Here is a 22,201-nt window from a genome sequence, read left to right as displayed (position 1 = left end):
CTTGCCATAAAAAATAATGGAAAATAATCTAAAAAAGACTATATATATATGTATATATATAAATGAATAACTTTGCTGTACACCAGAAATGAACAGAACATTGTAAGTCAACTATGTTTCAATTAACAAACAAACAAAAATAAAGCAAAAAGAAAAAAGCAAAACCATGCCATGGTTTCAGGTGACCTCTCTGAACACATCCTAAGAAACTGAGCAATCAACTACGCTTCTTGTAAAATCCACAACACAATCCCTTAAATTGGCCTTCCTATCTTTCCTGACTCACTCCTGTTTTTTCCGGCACTCTCTTGTCCGCCCCCTGGGGTTGTACTTCCCCACATACTAATACCTAACAACCTGCTCCAAGCTCCACTTTCTAGAGAATTCAGCCTAAGATACTTCTTTGCCATCCTATAGGAATCTGCAAGTGGTAAAGAACCTGTCTGTCAATGCAGAAGATGCAGGAGATGCGGGTTCAATTCCCGGGTTGGGAAGATCTCCTGGAGGAGGGCATGGCAACCCACTCCAGTGTTCTTGCCTGGAGAATCCCATGGACAGAGAAACCTGGTGGGCTACAGTCCATGGGGTTGCAAAGAATCGGACACGACTAAAGCGACACACACATTCAGGAATCTGCAGCCCCTCTATTTCTTATCCAGCAACAACTACGGGAAGGCAGAAAGCCTTTTGAGAAAGAGGAACGTTCCTTCCACTGTTTATTTACTGGTTTATGGATATCAGCTTTGAACTGACTCTCAGAGCACCCACTCTTTCTACCTCTCGGTGCTGGACACAGGCAAAGTGGAGACGGTGTATGGAAACGGCTTGTTATGGGCTAAAAGTCCTTGACTCGTGTGACCTCTGTTTTGATTTATAGATTGAAGTGGGACAGTGGACATTGATGGAACCTGAGAAGTCCCCCTGGTGCTGTTATTCCCTCTTCCTTTTGGTTGAGCGAATTATCTTTTCCAGCCTTGCCTCTCTGTTGAATCTGCAGGATCCTTCTGATAGTAATCTTCATTTTAAATTTCAGGCTCTCTAAAATTTCATCATGAAAACAATGTTCTCACCATAGTGCTTTATCACCAGGGGAATGCTGCATGGAAACATTTCATCATAAAATCTCAAAATAGGAGAGCTGGAGACACCTCACCGCAGTGCATGATTGGTGGGAGAGATTCAATATTCGTTCAAAGACTGAACACGTCTATAGGAGGAAACAAGACGGTGGAAAGGTCTAGGAGCCTGGAAATGACGAGAGGTGGGATTTAGTCCAATCGTTTGCGGCCCTAGGGTAGGTCATTTAATCCAAAGGGGCCTCAGAGTGACTTCTGAACACCTTTCCTATGCGGGGAGAAACTCCAGGAGAGGTAAGAGACAGAATCTTGCCTCCTAGTTTAGAAGACAACTATAGAAGGGTTTCCATGTCTCAGTATCTTGGCAGTCAGAGTGCAAGCAGTAATCTGAACTTGGCCAATCAACTGGTCCACCCACGTCTAGAGCAGATGATGCTATAAGGCACTGACTACTTAGAATTCATTTGCGTGGTGGCCGTGTCAACTTCTTCGGTGGTAGCAGCAGTGGGACCAACTGTGAAACAGCCTGACTACACTCTCCTAGGGTCCTGTTAGAGCGGCAGCTCTGTCTCCTGGCCTCTCACTGATTCCTGGATCCTCTATGAGCCTGCATCTTCAGCTTTGCTATCGAGTCTGTGAATTACCTTATGGTACTCCAATGTATTCCTTTCCTGCTTAACTTATAGACTTGGTTTCCACTGCTTACCACCAAAACCCCACAAGTGGAAAGTCTAAACTTCTTCCCTGGTTCCTAACATCCCACAAACTTCTGTGTGGTGCTTTGGGCTTTGCAAAGCACTTCTATACACATTGTCTTATTTCACCCTCAAAATGCCCACATGGGAATTTATCATGTGCATTCCATGTGCGTGAACAGATGGACATCACAAGGGTTAGTGGTTTGCTGAAACTGACACAGTCGGGGACTTCCCTGGAGGTCCAGTGGTTAAGAATCCGCCTGCCAATGCAGGGGGCATGGGTTCAGTCCCTGGTCCGGGAAGATCCCACATGCCACAGAGCAATGAAGCCCGTGTCCCACAACTTCTAAAGCCTGTGTGCCCTAGAGCCCTTGAGACACAACAGGAGAAGCTGCTGCAATGAGAGGCCCTTGCACTGCAACTCGAGAGTAACCCCCACTCGCCTCAACTAGAGAAAAAGCCCATGCACAGCAACAAAAACCTGGCACAGTCAAAAATAAATCCACGGAGAATTTATAATAATTAAAATTATTAGAATAAATAATAATTCTGTTAAAAAAAGAAATGTTTACTCTCAGCGAATATAACATAAATTCTCAGAGGAAAATAAAAAGCGACACAATTGGTTCAGAAGAGTCGAATCCCATGCGCTTGTTTTACGTCACCAGTGGACTGTGGCCAGGTTCAAACGGGACGATGAACGTGGAGGTGTGCTCTGGCCTGGAGAGAGATGTATGATTATTATTCCTGATTAATTACTTAGGAAGAAGGTGGCGGGAATAGGAGATAAAGACAGAACTGAGCTCCAGCCCAGTGCTATTTTTCATTAACTCTCCCTTCAAAGGATGCTTTAATTACATTTATAGCTTACTTTTGGGGGGGGGGTGCTTATTTTTTACAGGTGGTTTTGGGATAGAAATAAGAAAATCTCTTAGTTACGTTTAAAGAATTTAAGAAGTCTTCACACAGTGTTTTCAAAAGCCATGTAAAAATGTCTCCACTCCATCTGAATCCCTAATGGTTTTCACTCAAGGTCATTTAACAGTGATTTAATCACACCTCTGAAGTGAGTTGATGATAACAATGGAGGACCAGTTCTGGAATTATTCCGATACCATCCAAATTGTCCTCACAGTGTTCCTTTCTCAGTTCTCGTCTCTTTTACCCTCTCTTCTCCTTTTTATTTTTTTTTAACTTTTTATTTTGTATTGGAGTATAGCTGATTAACAAACAATGTTGTGATAGTTTCAGGTGAACAGCATAGGGACTCAGTCATACATATACAAGTATCCATTCTCTCCCAAACTCCCCTCCCATCCAGGCTGCCACGTAACATTGAGCAGACTTCCCTGTGCTACACAGTAGGTCCTTGTTGGCTACCTGTCTTAAACATAGCAGTGTGTACATGTCCATCCCAAACTCCCCAACTATCCCTTCCCTCATCCCTCCAACCCCGTCTTCCTTTTAAGCCTTGTGACTCCCAGGACCTTGGGCACTCATGGCAGCCTCGCATCTCCAGGTAGGGAGGAAGAAAGCCAGGTTACAGAGGAATGGAAACACAAGCATGCCACACTAAGTTGTACCTGCTGAACAAATGGAAACAGCATAGAAATGGAATGGTCTCCACTGACCAGAGAAACAGGACTCAAGTCATCGAAAGGGAAAAGCACAAATCCGTCATAAACCCAAGAATGTGATGGCAAAAGTAGGTGGGTGGGGTGGGGGGAGAGGAGCGCCTTCCCCATCAGCCTTTCCAGTAATCACAATGACTGACAGCCTCCCCTGGGACACTTACGCTCTAGTGGAGAAGGCGGGGTAGAATATTAATAATCACAACAACAAGCTTATATTAGCACTTTACAGCGGGCAAAGTGACGTGAGCAGGGCAGTTATTACTTCTCGATTATATACAAGGAAATAGCCTCCAAGAAGTTAAGAGACTTGTCAAACATTATATAGCCATTGGGGAGTAGAGCTAGAAATCAAGCCAAAGTGTGTGTGTGTGTATTTTGGAGGAGGGGGGAGATGGAAAAAGAACAAAGAAATAAGAGAAGTTGATGGTTGTGAAGGGTAGGTGGGAGAAAATGTGTGAAAGAGAGGCCTCCAACCAGATGGAACTAAGAAGAATAAAGTGATAAAATATCTACCAAGATAAAATGTCATACCCTGTATGACACTGAGAGAGAAAATTCCAGCCAAGTAGGGTAACAGATATGGTGCGACATGCCTTCATGATTTGGACATTTCCTCTGTTGATAATGACTTAAAAGAAAAAAATCTGCCCTATTACAGATCATGGAAAACCATGACTTACATTTCACATTTTTGTTTTTTTGTGGTGATATTTTGGACATATTTGGTCCTACTTTGAACGTTCTGAAGGTCCTATTTTTAACATCCTGAAGTTCAAGGGTTAAGGAGGGGCACACATGGCCTGTATTGCACACGCACACCTGTTCACAAGACAGGCTAATGTACATTTCTTGAATACCTCTCTTTGCTGCCCTTCCCTGAAAATGGACCAAGCTAATTCCTAGATCTCGTCCCTGGTGATAATAATAGATGATTAATTTATTCAGATAGAAGCATACATTCTGACCTCTGATCTGTTCATCAGTTTACTTCTTAAAGATGTAGACTCTAAGGAATGGATAAAGAAATCACGGTACAGATATACAATGGAATATTACTCATCCCTAAAAAAGAACACATTTGAGGCAGTTCTAGTGAGGCGGATGAACCTAGAGCTTATTATACAGAGTGAAGTAAGTCATAAAGAGAAAAACAAGTTTCGTATATTAACACATATATAAGGCATCTAGAAAAACGGTACAGATGAACCTATTTGCAGGGCAGGAGTAGAGAGGCAGAGAATAGACTTTGGACACAGCAAAGGAGGGAGAGGGTGGGATGAACTGAGAGAGCAGCATCGACATATATACATTACCATAAGCAAACCAGATAGCCAGTGGGAGGCTGCTGTATGTGCAGGGGGGCTCAGCCTGGTGCTCTGTGACAGCCTAGAGGGGTGGGAGCCCCAGAGGGAGGGGATATATGTATACTTATGGATGATTCATATTGTTGTATGGCAGAAGCCAACATAATACTGTAAAGCAATTATCTTCCAATTAAAAATAAATTGAAGGAAAGACCCACACTCTAGCTCAGTTTCTAGAAGCTCTGCTTGTACCATGACCAAAATGCCAGCAGTGACTTTGCTTAGGAGAGGATCTGAAACATCTTAGCTGAGCCCTAATAGGAGTGAAGGTTTATTCTCCGAACTGGTCCCCCATCTATGAAAGGCCAGAGCTGTCCCAGAGAGTCTCATCGATTTTTGCCAACACCCCTAGGTGAATCTACAAGGTGCCATTTTACTGAACAGACTGTCTAGCTGGCCACCGGGTGGTACCCAAGGGCACGATCTGCCTGAGCATCGTCTTACATAGTCTTAAAATCAGAAGCCCCAAACAAAAATCACTCACTAACGCATCCATTTACTCCTTCAGCCTATCTACGTTCTTAGAATAAACCATCTCTTAGTGGTAATAGAGTTAATAATTTTATTACCTATTTTGTGAATTAGTAGTTTGACCTTTCAGAAAATAACCCTTGTCAAGCTTTCAGGACTATTCTCTAACTTTCAAATCTAGTGAACAGAATAGATTGGTTTCTTAGTCACTTTTCTTGTTTTGAAAGTGAAAGTCCCTCAGCCATGTCTGACTCTTTGCAACCTCATGGACTATACAGTCCATTGGAATTCTCCAGGCCAGCATACTGGAGTGGGTAGCCATTCCCTTCTCCAGGGGATCTTCCCAACCCAGGGATCGAACCCAGGTCTCTCACACTGCAGGTGGATTCTTTGCCAATTGAGCCACCGGGAAAGACTAGGAATACTGGAGTGGGTAGCCTCTCCCTTTTCCAGGGGATCTTTCCCACCCAGGAATCAAACTGGGTTTTTCTGCACTGCAGGCAGATTCTTTACCAACTGAGCTACCAGGGAAGCCCACAACAAAAATTGATTACAATCCCTTTTAGCCTATTCTGTCACAAGGAAGTCATACAGCTGTTGCCATTACTATTATTATTAGTTTGCCAATCAGATCTCTTTTCAAATGGTAGCTTTTCTATCATTTTATTTTAAATCCTTTTGCTTTGTTTTTTGTAATAAATAGAATGTAAGTTTTGGAGTCACATAGGTTTGGATTCAAACCCTAAGTGATTTGCTTGCTGTGTGAAGTTAAATAGTTTGATGTATGTGAGATGCAGGCTTTGCATTTGAAAAAAACCTCAAAGGGTTTTGAAAGGATTAAGTCAGACATAAAAGTGACTTTCAAAAATGTTAGTTTCCTCCCACAATTCAGTTTACTCATGTCTTTCTTGAATTTAGCACCAGAAATACAAAATAATACCCAAGTGAAGGTACATCTTATATTTGTACATAATCAATAAACATAAACAGTATAATGAATATTTTCTTTGATGTTTTAAAAGTCGACACATACATGCCATTTTTATTGGTCTTTAGGTAAATAAACATGAGGAGTCCTAAATATTTAAAAGCAAAGTAATGTTCACTGAAAATGAAAATCACTTTGGGACTTCCCTGATGGTTCAGTGGCTAAAACTCTGCACTCCCAATGCAGAGGGGTCTGGGTTCAGTCCCTGGTCAGGGAACTAGAACTGTGTGACCCAACTAAGACTCAGTGCAGCCAACTAACTAAATAAAAAATAAATATTTTAAAATAAAATTTAAAAATGAAAATCATTTTTAGGAGAATGAGAAGCAAATAATCTCAAAACACATGAAATATTATGATATTCACCAGTGGAACTGGCGATCTAGACAGTTGAGCTGACACTATGAACTCTGTTCATCCACAATGAGACCAGGTTAACTAGCAATTAAATAGTCAGGATTTCTCAACATGCAGTAAGACCGACAAAGCGGACTGTACTGCTGTCTTGGAAACCCACAACATGCAGATGACAATATGCAAAAGAACCTTTATAATAAACCTTGCAGGAAACAAACTTTAAATGTTAGTGAGTCCTACATTTTACAACTGTTTTTGATTCATAGAACCCATACAACATAGAACAGAGCTAATATTCTGTGGACCATAGTTTGGGAAACACTAATCTCTTGGATCATACCAAAATCCTATAGCACAAAAAATCAAACAATAAACAACAATCACAAAGCCGACAATAAAACCCAGGCCTGTTAAGTGTGGTTTAATGTATATAAATGACATAGCTAGTGAACAACTTCATTAATAAGGCTCTTGTTTACACCTTTTAAAACTATCAATAATTCTCTGACTTAATATATTCTGCTTCATTCAACAACACAATGATCATTAGAATCCATGAGTAACTGCACGTTCATTTGAGTTTTAATCATTTTGGCTCTCAGTCAGTCAAGACTGTCAGCTGAAACCTACAAAGCGTAAATTATTTTCTAGGCTTACTCATAATTACTTTTGCTCCATGGCTGATAAATAAACAGAACGCAGAGTGTTCTAATAGCCAGGAGCCAGGGCTTGAGGCTAGATGCAGGTGAATTTGCACCCTGATTCTCCAATCCCTGATCTTGGAGAAGACATCTAAACTCTCTGTGCCTCAGTCTCACCATCTGTGAAATGGAGCTATTTCCTACTTTCTTAAATGGTTCGAGGGTTAAATGAGATTATATAACATGGTTTGCATATTACCAGGCATGTAGTAAGTGCTCAATAAATGTTCATTATTATTTCATGAACTTGAGAACCTGAGTCAATCCATTATTTTTTTTCCTTTTGTGGATAATAACCTTCTTCATCTTTGGGGTATATATAGCTCTTGGAACACCAATGTAGCCAGCACATTTCTGCCTCCAGACTGATATTTACCTACATGCCACTTACAAATTGTTCGGCTTTCAATAAGAATCCATAGGGAGCATTATTACTATATGCGGGTATTTGAAAGTCTGCTTCATACTTTCTCTGAGTGTGTGTTCCTGAGCTAATAAACTAGCAGGGAGCCAAGGCGACCCTTCCATGCTCTGTTGCTTTGCAACACTGACTGGCATTTCAATGGCAGGGAGGGGCAGGGAAAGAAAAGAGGCATGTTTTCTGTATCACTCACCCTGCTCCAGCACTGCAGTGGGACCCCAATGCCATTTCAAAGGCTGCTTGGGTATAAATGAGTGTGTCTAGGGATATGCTGATAGGAGTGCATTGGAACTGAGGTCTCTGACAGTCTAATGGGGATGCTGGTCCAAGAAGTTTATTAGCAAAGTCAAGGATGAGGGTTAAATGATAGGGTGGGTGCTGCAAAGTGATTTATCCCAATACTCTTTCCCTGCAAACTTTTCCCTGGCCAGTCTCTAGTATACCGTCTGGTAAAGCTTGTAAAAATGAAAGAGAAGACGGAGGAGGAGGAAGAAGAGGGGAGGGAGGAAGGCAAAGCCAGGCCCTCACTTGGTCAGCTCAACTTTGGCTAATGAGTCTGCGGTAGACGATGGCCTCCTTTCTCCAGCCTGCCCTGTATGCCCTGTATGCTGGTTCTGCAGCCAGAACCAGCCCAGGTGAGGCTGCAGCATCATGCTAGACACATGGGCAGACGCCCCATCCACAGAAACTGATCCACCCCACTGACCACAACCAACCCCGGACACGTGAGAAAACCCCACCAACAAACAAACCGTCTGGTTGAGCCGCCCCAAAATGCCTCCCGCATGGATGTCAGTTACATATTAACACATGGCTATTGTCCACGCCCACTGTGGGCATGGCTTCTTAGCTGCAATAGAGAAGTGCTACAAAGGCAGGTTTCTTGTGGTCCTCCTCTCCTCTGTCTTCACTTTTCTATCCTTGGAATGCGACAGCTGAAACTTTCCAGCCCTGGAGCAGCCATGAGGGAAAGAACCAATTGCTTGGCTTGTGAGGTCAACAGACTCCTTTTGCTTTAAGCCAAGTTTTCCGTTTTTCAGCTTAACACAATCCCAGCTGAAAAGGAGTGTTACTGAAAGTCTGGCAGGAGTTAGGGGGATCAGTGATGACAGGTTGTAGAATGGCATACTGAAAGAGGGAGTGACCTTGGGGTTGTAAAAGCCATGTGCATTCATTCATTCATTCTTCTCAGTCATTTAAAGGTGCCCTAGTACCTCTCTGCAGACCTGGGAGTGCGGAGAAGCATAGCCCCCAGGCTCTTGTGGTTGGGAAGGATGTGACAGGAAGCTAAGTCCTGTCTCTTTGCAAAATCCCCTGCACAAGATCTCTGGCAGGCTCCTCACTGCATGCAGACCCCTCTAATTGTCACATCCACTTAAAACATAATCTGCCTACTTGTTACCTTCACCCCCGGCACAGTTGTGCTTCCCAGTTCTTTCCAGATTATTCCTGTGAAATACGGCTAAGAGTAAAGGGAACAGATACAATACATGGGGGGTGGGGGGGTGGTGCTCCAGAGGGAGATGATCTATATACACATATAGCTGATTCATGTTGTTGTACAGCAGAAACTAACACAACAATGTAAAGCATTTTAAATCCTCCAGTTTAAGAAAATCCTATGATAAACCATTATGAAAAGAATATTTTTTAAAAAGGGGAGTTTGGGGGGAGAATGGATACATGTATAAGTATGACTGAGTGCTTTTGCCATTCACTTGAAACTGTTACATTGTTTGTTAATCGGCTATAGCAGTGTAGTCACTCAGTCGTGTCCCACTCTTTGAGATCCCATGGACTGTAGCCCACCAAGCTCTCTATCCATGGAAGTCTGTAGGCAAGAATACTGGACTGGATTGCCATTTCCTTCTCCAAGGGATCTTCCCAACCCAGGGACTGAACCTGGGTCTCCTGCATTGCAGGCAGATTCTTTATTGTCTGAATCAAAAGGATGCCCTAATCTGCTAAACCCCAGCACAAAATAAAAAGTTTAAATATATTTAAAAAAAATTGCACTGCAGACAGATAAAGAAATAAATCCAAACAAAATCAGCAAAACCAAATCACTTTTGCTGTACCACAGAAATTAATGACATTGTGAATCAACTATATTTCAATAAAAATAAATAAGAAAAAATATATACAAGGGTGGGGCTGGTGGATCATCCAGAATACAGAGCAATGAAGTGAGTTTATTCAAGTCTAAATTTCCGCCGAAATCATGCTTTATCTTAAAAATTCAAAAACATGTCGGAGAGAGTAAACAGAATTTTAATATAGAATATTAATGTTAATAGAGTGTTAATATAGAAATCACATGTATATTCCTTACCATGGAACCAATTTGGTCCTTAAGGAACATACATCACATTTATCAGGTGGCTTCCTTACCTCTACGCCTGAGGAAATAAAGCCATTTCATTCTCCACGGTAATAGTCATCGTTGTTATTTATTTAACACCTACGACATGCCAACCACTTCACTCTCATACTTTGTAATTCTCACACAGCCCTATGCGGTATTATTTTCTCCATGTTAAAAATAAAAAGGAACGTTCAGAGATTTTAACTGATTTTTTTCCCCAAGGCTTCAAAGCTGGTAAAGTGGAAATGACATTTAAACTCAGTTTCATGGATTCCAAAACTCATCTTTTCTACTACATCTTTCAGTTAATAAGCAACAGCCTCACATATTCAGAGACAAGATTTTCTTATCTTCTCCAAGTATCCCTTAGAGGGAAAAGGTAACTAAAAGAAGATCACGTTCTCGTTTCAAAAAGGAATTATAAAATGCTAGGCACTCATTAGATAAAACAGAGGGGAAAGGCAGAGTTCTTGCTTTGTTTGTTTTGTTTTGTTTTGTTTTTCGAGTCACTGTACCCTAGGAAGTCTGGGGACCATTTAAACACACACATTAGAATCCTGTTTCCCAGGTGGCTCAGTGGTAAAAACCTGCCTGTCAATGTAGGAGACACAAGGGTTGTAGGTTCGATCAGGAAGGGTCAGGAAGATCCCCTGGAGGAGGGCATGGCAACCCACTCCAGTATTCTGGTCTGGAGAATTCCATGGATGGAGGAGCCTGGCAGGCTACAGTCCATGGAGTCGCAAAGAGTTGGACATGACCGAGCACACACATATGCGTGCACAAGCACACACACACACACATATTGGAATCCTAGGTGCATGTGTGTGGTGAGTAAATCTCTAGGTACCCACAAGAAAATCCAAAGTGGGGGAAGAGACCCTTTTCTGCAGGATGGAGAGGTTCTCCCTGTTGGGCCCGGGAGTTCCGTGATAGCCTTAGTGAATTAGAAGTGATTTTTTTTTTGTAATTTCATTGGAGTACAGTTGCTTTATGATGCTGTATTACTTTCTGCTGTGCAGCAAAGTGAATCAGCTATGTATACATATACACATAGCCCCTCCTCCTTTTTTGGTATTTCTTCCCATTTAAGTCACCAAAGAGCATAGATTAGAGTTCCCTGTGCTATACAGAGACGTGGATGGACCTAAAGCCTGTCATACAGGGTGAGGTAAGTCAGGAAGAGAAAAACAAATAGCATATATTAATGCACATATGTGAAACCTAGAAAAATGATGAACCTATTTGCAAAGCAGAAATAGAGATGGAGATGTAGAAGTGATTTTGGCAAAACAAAAACCAATATGAGAGGTTTCAAAGTCAATCTAAGAAATTTCTGAAATACATGAAAGACAGAAAATTAGTGAGGGACAAATAGGAGAGGCCAAGGAGACCAAATTTAGCCTCTGTTTTCGCCTGTATGAAGGGATACATTAGACCAATGGTTCTCAGACCTTGCTCAAAGCAGGAGAACCACTTGGAGGAGGTGTTAAAACCCAGCCTGTTGGGCACCACCACCAGAGTCTCTGATTCAGTAGCTCTGGGGCCGGGGCTGATAATTTGCTTTTTTTTTTTTTTTAATTTATTTATTGTAATTTATATTGGAGCACAGTTGATTAAGAATGCTGTGTTAGTTTCAGGTGTATAGCAGTGATTCAGTTATACATATTCATGTAAGTTGTTTATAGGTGGTATGGATGCTGTAGGTCCAAAGACCAGACTCTGACAACCACTCCCTCCTAAACTATTCCTGGAGCCAATCAGTGTGGAATAGAGGATGCCTGGGGCATCCTGGACCTAAGGGATGGGCCAGAGAAGATGCTAAAGTCAGCATCTGCCTGCTGAATGTCCACCTTATCACTCAGCCAGGTTATCAGAGGGCAGTTTACTGGGTTGACCCACTTTCATAAAAATGACCAGGGAAGGAGAGTTAGATAGACCTTGCTAACTTAACTGAGTTCAAATACTAGCTCTGCAGTGCAATAGTCAGGCAAAGATGGGCAAAGGCACTTATTCTCTTTAACTTTCCTTTTCTGCATCAGCACCAGGGATGTTGTAGAACCTACCTTGTAGAATTGTTATGGGAACAAAAGGAGACAGAGGTGAAGGACCTGCTGGCAAAACATGATGTTCAAGGATTAATACTGCTTCAGAGCATTGGATCAACGCATCCAACTTCTGCAGGTTGTGGACTGGGGACATTAACACTGCACAGAGGAGGTTTGAGCCAACCTGAGTTACTCTTCCTTGCTGGAGCTGGGCCCTATGGATTGCACCTTCAGAGCATCAAGGCTGATTTAAAGAGGGGTCTAAGAATCAGGGCTGGTTCTTAGACTCCCGGGAGACTGAAAGGCATCTCGGTCTTAACCCCCAGCTTGTGTCTGCTGCCAATGGGAGGGTTGGTGGAGAGCTGAACTCCTCCACCAATGCAAATAATTCTGGAAGCCTTGTAAATTTTTACCACTCTGTTTCCAGTGACATAGAAACATTTCGTTTTTGGTGCCTCTGAACTCAGAGAAAGGAAAATGACCCAGTATCTGTGTATCAGAAACAATATATTAGGTCACACCAGTAGTCTACCCAGGTAACCTGTGGTTGTGTCCCCCAAGGGAGCCTTGAATTGCTGATTCTTTATGATGTTACCCATGTGGGGCTTCCCTGGTTGCTCAGACTGTAAAGAATCTGCCTGCAACGCAGAAGATCTGGATTCAAACCCCTGGAGAAGGGGATGGCTACTCACTCTAGTATTCTTGCTTAGGAAATCCCATGGACAGAAGAGCCTGGTGCGCTACAGTCCATGGATTGCAAAGAGTTAGACACGACTATCACAATGGATGAGGTGATATTCCCCAAACGACTAACTTTATCAAACAGACACGACATGTCAGTTACTTGCAAAGACAGCACTGGACAATAGACCCATGAACCTGGAACTGTGGATCCCGTGAACATGATGACCTCCAATTTCATCTTTTTAAAACTTATTTATTAAGGTAAAAATAAATTGTATTGGTTTATAAAGTTCATGTGTACAACATGGATGGAATACTTGCTTTTTAAAAAATGTTTTATTTTATATTGGAGTATAACCAATTAACAATATTGTGACAGTTTCAGGTGGACAGCAAAGAGACTCAGCCCTTTGGCTATACATAGATATACATGTATCCATTCTCTCTTAAACTCCCCTCCTATCTGGGCTGCCACATAACACTGAGCAGAGTTCCCTGTGCTACACAGTGCGTCCTTGTTGGTTATCCATTTTAAATATAGCAGTGTGTACATGTCCATCCTAATCTTGCATTGAACCCATGTTCAATTCTTCCTTCCTTTCTTTCTTTCTTCCTACCCCCCCTCTTCTTTCTTTCCTTCTTTTTTTAGAGAGGGTAATTATAACTAGTATTCTCCATAGAACTGTATTGGAAAGGCAAGTTACTTAGTACCTGACCTAATTAGGCACATAACTTTTAGAAGCTGTACTGGCTTCCTCGAAAAGAAAAGCTAGAAGTTATTTTAGACACTGAAGTTACAATGACACAATGATACATGGGTCTAATGAGTAATTTTATCAAATTAATTATTTCTGAAAGGATAAATTTTTATGCTCAGAAAAAAAATATCACTCCCGCTTTTTAATGTTTTGATCTTTGTAACTAATTTGAAAGATTGCAGTGAGCCCATTCCATTTGCTCTGTGAGTCTTGCAATGGCCCCCGTCAAAAGCGATAACATTCGAAATTGACCGAAGCCCCGGTCTTTACAGTTTCTCAGCATGTCCTGTCACCCTGGGTGATTAAAGTCGGTTGGTTAAATTAGCTTTCAGAAATTTTCACCGTTTTAATATCACAGCTTCAATAAGGCAGCTGTGAACGAGGAAGACAGCTGAGCTCTTCCAAGTCAGAACCATCTGAATTAATCATCAGCCTCCAACCACATCCCACCTGCCTTGATCAATGGGGAAATAATGGTTTGTACAGTGGGGAGGTATTTTTCTGGGGTTAGTAATGAATGGATGGCTTCAGTTCCCCAGCAGTTAATGCCTAGCCCCTTAGAATTTGATGGAAGCTTCACGCCTGGTACAGAACTCCATTTCTAGGTAACACCCGCTGAGATCTGCTCTAAGGACTTGATACTTGAGTGACGGATTCTTTGCATCCATCTACTTGGGTGAGGTCATCAATTAAGAAGCATATCTTAACATTATATATCTTAATTCTTTATGACAGTGGCTCTCCAACTTGAAAGTGCATCGGAATCACCCAAGCATTTTTTAGAGCACACTCTGTTGATCCTCACACCCAGCGTTTCCCATTCAGTGGGGCAGAGGCCAAGAATTTGCGTTCCTTTGTCTGTGTGTGTGATATGGACCATTTTAAAAGTCTTTATTGAGTGTGTTACAATATCACTTCTGTTTTATGTTTTGGGTTTTGGGGCCGTGAAGCATATAGGATCTTAGCTCCTTGACTAGGGATTGAACTCTCGCCCCCTGCATGGGAAGGTGAAGTCTTAACCACTGGACCCATAAGGAAGTCCCAAGGACTTGCATTTCTAACAAATTCCCAGGTGAAGCTGAGGCTGCTGGTATGGGGGCCACACTTTGAGAATCATTGTTCTAGAGACATTGATGCTTTAGTTGATGTTTTAATTTTTAAAAATTAAGTCCCATGGGGCGGAAAGAGGACTGAGAATACAGACGCTATTGTGATGTTCTTACCTTGCTGGATTTTTTTTCTTTGGCAGAAGAAGAGTCTGCTGTAGAGAACCTGGTGAAAATCATCAGCTCCCTGTTTCTCCCACTGACCTCAGAGGTAGGAAGAGGCAGTGTGTCTACCTGGTCTGGGCACAGCAGGTCCCATTTGTTTATAGATGTTAGGGAGAGCCCATCTTGAAAGAAATGACCATGCAGAAATATCAATGCCAAATCTTGGCTTTTTCAAATGTGAGGTCACCAGTGAAATGGTACACATAAACGGTGAGAAACCCAGGAATGAGGGCAGATTCATTTCACAGAAAGGTCCTTGAATGTGTGCAAAGGACCCAGCACTCTCATTTTCCTCCTGGAGGAAGGGGACTGGAGGGGACTGGAGGGGACCCTAGGTTCCTGCTTGGCCCCCTAAAAGTCAAGTGAGGCAAAGAGTGGTATCATTCACAGGAGAAATTCAGACTCAGAAACTGTCAGTCAAACTCCTGATCCTATTACCCCAGTCTTACATCCAAAAACAGATAAAATTCTAGGGGAGCAATTGTACTGTTCTCATTCTGAGTAAATTGGAGTTTATAGATAAGTTGTCCACAGAAGGTTCCTAAGTCTCTTATTTCCCTAGAGATGGTTGTGTGTATGTGTGTGTGTGTATGTATTTAAAGAGAGAGAAAAAATAAACTTTATATTCCTAAAACTTGAGGATTGATAATTAGGGTTTCCCAGGTGACTCAGTGGTAAAGAATCTGCCTGTAATGCAGGAAACCTGGGTTTGATCCCTGGGTCGGGAAGATCCCCTGGAGAACGGAATGACAACCCACTCCAGTATTCTTGCCTGGAGAATCCCATCGACAGAGGAGCCTGGCAGGCTACCATCCATGGGGTTGCAAAGAGTCGGACATGGCTGAGCAGCTAACACTTTCACTCTAATAAGATGGAGACCCCTGATGGTCCATTCTGCTTTCAGGGGGCAAGTGAGATATCTTACTAACACATGAACGATGTGGGAATATTAACAGTCATACTGAGAAATTTGATTCAAGTTGTATCTTAGAAAAACTTGGGACTTGCCTGGTGGTCCAGTGGTTAAGAGTCCACCTGCCAAAGCAGGGGACATGGGTTCGGTCTCTGGTCCAGGAAGATCCCACATGCCTCAGGGCAGCTAAGCTCATGTGCCACAGCTATTTAGCCCATGCACCCTGGAGCCTGTGCTCAACAACAGGAGAAGCCACCCCGATGAGAAGCCAGGACACCGCAACAAAGGGTAGCCCGTGCTCACTACGACTAGAGAAAGCCCACATGCAGCAAATAAATAAAAATATTTAACTAAATAAAAGAAAAAAAAAATCTGCTATCCCCATGAATAACACAGGCCTGATGCTAGACAACCTGGTCCCAGTAGAGACTCTTCCACTTACCAATACTAGCTAGATAATCTTGGCCAAGTTTCCTAATGTCTCCGTGTGTCACCTATAGAGCTGAGGCACTAACAGTACTTCTCTCCTCCCATCACTGTTATGTTAAATAAATGAATTAATACATGTAAACCACTTAGGGGAGTGCCAGGCACATAGGAAATGCTCTATAAGCTCTAGCTGTTATTATTTATGTCCAAATACCGAACCATCCTTCTCCTTTTGTTCTATGCTAATTCCTCATGCTAATGCCATTTAGATTGGCTAACACCCAAAATTTAGACTTCTGCCGTAATTATCTACATATGGCAGCGGGATCATTCCAGAGCCACCCTAATGACTTTGATTAGAACCAATCACCTGTGCCTATTCACACAAAAGAATGATTGGCAGGGTTTTGGAAGGATTGGGCAGTCCAATTAGACTCTTGTTGGGTATGAACCAGTTCGAGCGAATATGCCAGTCTTGCTGAAACAGATCCATTTCTGTACATTTTATACAATCCAATAGAGAAACCAGAAAAAAAAAGAAATAGAGAAACCATTGATTCTTTCAATAAAAATGGTTGGAGCTTCTGCTGTGTTCTGAGCAGCGTGCAAGATGATGCAGATTGAGAGGTGAGCAAGCCACCCCCGCTCTCAAGGAGCTCATCGTCCAGTGGGCGAAACTGATTAGAAAATCAAGTAATGCCCAAGAGACTAAAGCTGATAATAGACACTCATGGGCTGCTGGAAGAGTGCAGAAGAATTGCCTAGAACTGCAGTGCTGATCCTGGTCTGGGTGAACTGAAAGCCAAGAGGGTCCCCATCATGCCAGCAAGGTGGGAAGGGCATTCTGAGCCATGAGGGGTACAAAGCCCAGAGGTACAAAAGAAGATGGAAGAAGGTGGAAGAGGTAGGGAAAGTGTCAATCACTCAGTCATGTTCAAATCTTTGTGGACTATAGCCTGCCAGGCTCCTCTGTCCATGGAATTCTCCAGGCAACAATACTGGAGAAGCTAACAAGACACTAATTCTTTAGACCTCTTAAGGATGGGGCGGGGGGGAGGATAGAAAAAGACAGGATGTCAAAGATGAAGGGACAGCGATTGATCATCATATGCATGTGGGCCTCCCAAATGGTGCTAGTGGTAAAGAACCCGCCTGCCAATGCAGGAGACATGAGATGAGGGTTCAGTCCCTGCGTTGGGAAGATCTCCTGGAGGAGGGAATGGCAACCCACCCCAGTATTCTTGCCTGGAGAATCTCATGGACAGAGGAGCCTGGCGGGCTACAGTCCATGGAGTTGCAGAGAGTTGGGTACGACTGAAGCAACTGAGCATGCACACACACATGTGGTGGGTCTCTGTACCACGTGCCTCTGTGGTTGTGTAAGTGTGCAACACAGATTGCTCTTGGGGAAGGAGAGAAGCCAAGGAATCATTAACCAACAATTGGGAATTACTTTTCTGTGCGCAGGGAATATACTGAACGTACCGGCTTTGGTAAGGTCGCTGTTGGTTATCTTAGAAACAGATACGTTTCCTCGAGCTCTTCTGTGATGATATGTATTGTCTAGCCGGCTGGAAAGAAAATGCAGTGCCCAGCTGGTGGGAAATGGATTCTGGAGAGTGGTTGGGATGGGGAATAAGGAGCAGAATCACAGACCCACTCTGGCAGGAAACAGCTCCCAGACCAGCCCTTCTCAGCGGGGCTCATGCAGTTATAACCTGGGAAGGTGTAGACATGACTCAGATACTATGACTCAGGGGATTGGTCGGGGGTTCAGCCTGGACAATGGGTGTGCATGCTAAGTTGCTTGAGTCATGTCCAACTCTTTACAACCCTATAGACTGTAGCCCACATGGTTCTTCTGTCCATGGGATTTCCCAGGCAAGAATGCTGGAGTGGGTTGCCACGCCCTCCTTTAGGGGATCTTCCCAACCCAGGGATCGAACCTGTGTCTCTTATGGCTCCTGCATCAGCATACGGGTTCTTTACCATTAGAGCCACCTGGGATCCCCAGAGGATTCTAAGATGTGCCCAAAGTTGAGAAGCTTAACTCTCTACCTTTGTCACCTAAAGCTTGTTCCCAGACCAGCATTAACCCCAGGAGCTTGTCAGAAATGTTGTATCACAAGCCCCGCCCCAGACCTATTGGGTCAGAATCTGCATTTTAACAACATCTCCAGGTGAATCAGATGCACATGGGAGTTTGTGTTGCACTGACCATAGCAGGGCATCAGAATCACCTGAGAAGCTTCTCAGAGTTACAGATTTGCACTTCTGACAATGATGAGTCAAGAGGTTTCGGATGTAGCCTTCCATCTGCAACTCTTTTTTTAAGCTTTGGTGAGTCTGGTAAGCAAGTGGAGATGAGGACCACTGCCCTACTCTGCAGAGAGAGTTGAACGAGGGTCGAGCATGGAAGGATCTGGGGAAGACTGCTCTTATGCAGAAAGTGGGGAGCAGGCGAGGTGAGAGCTCCCCATTCTCACATAAAAGGAGCCCACCTTGGGAGGAAGAGCAGCCCGTAATTCAGAGATTTTGTACGAGGGCTGTCCAGCCCCTTGTAGTCGCAGAAGGAAGAGATGGGGATAATGAACAGGCCCAGAGGTTTACATCCTTGTTGTGCTATTAAACGATTCAACTTCAGTGTGACTCTCCAGAAAGAAAGTCTAGGGACAGAGAGCTTACATCTGCTGTGCTTATCTGCACGTGTCTACACATGTGTGTGCATATGTGTGTGTAGTGCCTCCCTGGTGCCCGTCCTTGGCATCTTTAGTTCTTTTAAGAAAGTCTCTCCACTGAGGAGTCCTTGTGAGTGCCCCGCTGCACTGTCAGAAGGGAGAGGACAAACAGGTGACGGGCCAGAGAGAAATAAAAATGTGACTTAACCACAGGCATTTTCTCTCCTCTTCCTCTGTTGGGATGGAGTGGGAAACACTTTAGTGTCTGGGCCACCAGGGTATTGGGACTCTGCTCCACCCTCATTCTGATCTTCAGTGCAGATGAGGGCCCTGATGTCATGCCCTGCCCAGTGAGATTCTTGCCAATAGATGTTCCAGTACCTGGCACTGGGTCAAATGCATAGAATGAATGAATGAATGGGTGGATGAATGAATGAATGAACAAATGAATGAATGAATGGGTGAATAGATGAATGAATGAATTGTTAGCTAAGTAGATCAATGTATAAAAAGTCTGTTATTCCTATTGCAACTATTCTGTTCATTCAGAAGAACAAAGGAGAGCGTCTCAGAATCACCTGTGCCAGGAGTTTTCACTGAGTCAGGCTCTGATCTCCCTGGAAGCTTCTAATATTTTTCTTTTCCTTTTGACAGAACACCTCGCTTCTTTGGCTGAAGTGTGTAATTTCCTACCTAGGACTTGAGTGGTGCCTCAGTCCTCATCAGCAAGAACAAGACAAGAGGTGTGAGGGTTTCCTGAGCCCAGGGTGTGGCCTTGGGGTGGCAAGGCCTGCCCCCTTCGCCCCCACCCCAAGATTTCCCAGGGTTGGTGACCCTGAGTGGCCCCAGTGGGACCTCCCTGGGACTGACTGACAAGAGGCCTCTGGGAATACCTCCAGCCCTCCTTTTCCTCTGCCTCCAGTCACCCAGGGAGGGGAGCGGATTGAGAACATATTTAGAAGATGTGTTCATTGTTGCTTTAAAAAAATCTCCTCTGTAATTAGGTACTCTGGGGGTAGTCAACCACGAAAAGCCACAACCAGTGCTGTCAAGTCCCATAAAACAAAAGAGAAACCAATTAATCAAAATGAAGAAGAGGCTGGCTGAGTCTCAGCACCTGTCTGAGCCACTCACGCCTCCAGCCACCCAAATGGCAGCCTCGACTCTCAGGCAAGCCCCCCTTCACTTGGGCTTTCCCAGAGTCTGTGTTGTGTTGACGCAAGGACACTAGGTCCTTGACCACTCTCCCAAAAATCCAACTCATCAATTTTGGGGCCAGCGGCTTTGTTGTATTCCCCCAGTAAAACTTCCAGAATGGGCCCTTGAACCTGTCTGTGGCAAGCAAAGTAAAACAATCAGGTTCTTAGTCCTTTTTGCATCGTAATGGCTCCTAGGACATATCTGAATCCACAGGAAGAGACTGAGGTACAAAGACTTGCTTGGCCTCCATCCGGTGACCTGATAGCTTTTGAACTTTCTCCAGTCAAAGGTGAGTCTTAGGAGTGATGGCTAACAAATTGAGTGATTCCAGGGAGTGTGGGTTTCGGTGAGAATGCTTCATGAAGCCTCAGCTGTATTAGCATAACCGCCAAGAAGCATGGTCTCTCGTGGCCACTGAGCAATCTCAAGCCACAAGCGATGAATTCTCTCTCAGCCCTGTCTCTTCATGAAGGAGATGCTTCTGGGTACCAAGGACCAAAGACAGGAGGAGGCTGTGAGGCAGTCAATCCAGGCAGAGTACCACAGTGCTCTCCACCGAGTGCAATCACCAAGTATTGTCTGACCCTGACCCAATGGAAGGACCTGCACCTCCCTGCATCTTCCAAACGACACCCCTTCTCATTGCCTTATGGGAGGGAGTCAGTCTCAACTGCCTAGCCTACAGCTTCCACTGAGCAGCAACACACCCCAGACTAGTCAGTATCTGATTGCCTCTCCCAGTGCAGGAAGGACACCTCTCTCTGCTCTCTTGAAGTCTAGCATGCCCCCGTGGCTAACTCTGGCCAGTGATGTGAGTGGAGGTCCCATGCATCACATCGAAGTGGGAGTATTTACAGGCTGCTGTGCTGTTTCTCCCGCTCCTATTCCCCTCCCATGTCAGCTGAGGAGATCCGCATTTTAACTGCATACAGTGACTCCGGGGACTTCCCTGGTGGTCCAGTGGTTAAGACTCTGTGATTCCACTGCAGGGGGCATGGGTTCAATCTCTGGTCAGGGAACTCAGATCCTGCCTGCCTTGAGATGCAGCCAAAAACAAATAAAAGCTCTTTTAAAAAATTATTTTAAATAGAAGTGACTCAGAGTAAAGTAAGGGTATGTCTCCCCCCAACAGTGAATCTGGTGGGCTCAGAACACCTCTCTTAAGTGGGAGAAAGAGGTCTGGGGCAAAGGGAACAGCACTTCTGAGGACTGAGAGTCAAGGACAGTGTACGTTTACTAGCCCTTGGAATCGATGCGTATCGATTAGGTAAGAAACCTCCTGCTTACAGAGTGAACTTCTAGAGGAACAGAGATCCTCTACTTAAGCCAGCCTTCCCCAGCCTTTTTGAGACCATGAAACCAGGGACCGGTTTCATGGGAGACAATTTTTCCACGAACCTAGAGGGGGTGGAGGGATGGTTTGGGGATGATTCAAGTGCATTACATTTATTATGCACTTTATGTCTACTATTATTACATCAGCTCCACCTCAGATCATGAGACATTAGATCCCGGAGGTTGGAGACCTCTGCTTTAAACAGTCTTTGAGACCTCTGACTCTCTCTGGGAAATGGTGGACTAAGAAAGCTGGATCATTCTCAAGACATATTCCTCCACACCCACTTCCGATATGGCCAAGAGAGATCATGGGAAATGGGGAAACTTCTGGAGGGTGGAACCAGCGAGCCAGAGCAAACACTGAATGAGCAAGTGCCCCCCCCCCCCCGCCCCGTCCTCCTCATCTGCCTCTCTGGGGTGACAACAGAATTCTACTGTCAATGACATAATATTTAGTTCTCTATCAGTTAGAACTCATGATCACCAGCTAGGTTTTCCTCAGTCAGTGGCAAAAGCAGAAAGTCACTCTTGCATCACATACAACATAAGGCCATGTGCTACGGTTAATCAACTAAGACTTTATCGCATGTGTGTAGCTTTATGCATTTGCCAGGATATTCCACAAACCCTCTCCATCACTCTGTTGTATAATACAGTCAAAAGCATCATAATCAGAGAGCCCTGGCCTTCATTCTAGCTCTGTTATTTCTAGCTGTGTGTTCAACATAACCAGAACCTGCCCAGATTTTAAATTACATTTAACAAAAGAAGATGAAATGGTTGGATGGCATCACTGACTTGATGGACATG

At 43.8% G+C, this 22,201-nt stretch overlaps 1 protein-coding gene and 1 long non-coding RNA gene across 3 annotated transcripts in view; one reads left to right on the top strand and one right to left on the bottom strand.

Annotated features, from left to right (window-relative positions):
- Positions 1–22,201, bottom strand: part of SHISA6 (shisa family member 6) — a 262,179-nt gene that overhangs the window by 98,859 nt on the left and 141,119 nt on the right. The window lies entirely within an intron of this gene.
- LOC133232105 (uncharacterized) lies at positions 11,613–21,766 on the top strand. The gene is made up of 3 exons (XR_009731305.1): positions 11,613–14,879; positions 19,508–19,596; positions 20,248–21,766. It is a non-coding gene; the product is annotated as an uncharacterized LOC133232105 (long non-coding RNA).

This window comes from Bos javanicus, chromosome 19, assembly GCF_032452875.1.
Source record: "Bos javanicus breed banteng chromosome 19, ARS-OSU_banteng_1.0, whole genome shotgun sequence".
Taxonomy (NCBI): Eukaryota; Metazoa; Chordata; class Mammalia; order Artiodactyla; family Bovidae; genus Bos; species Bos javanicus.
The sequence above is the reverse complement of the archived record's forward strand: the minus strand, read 5'-3'. Positions and strand labels throughout refer to the sequence as shown.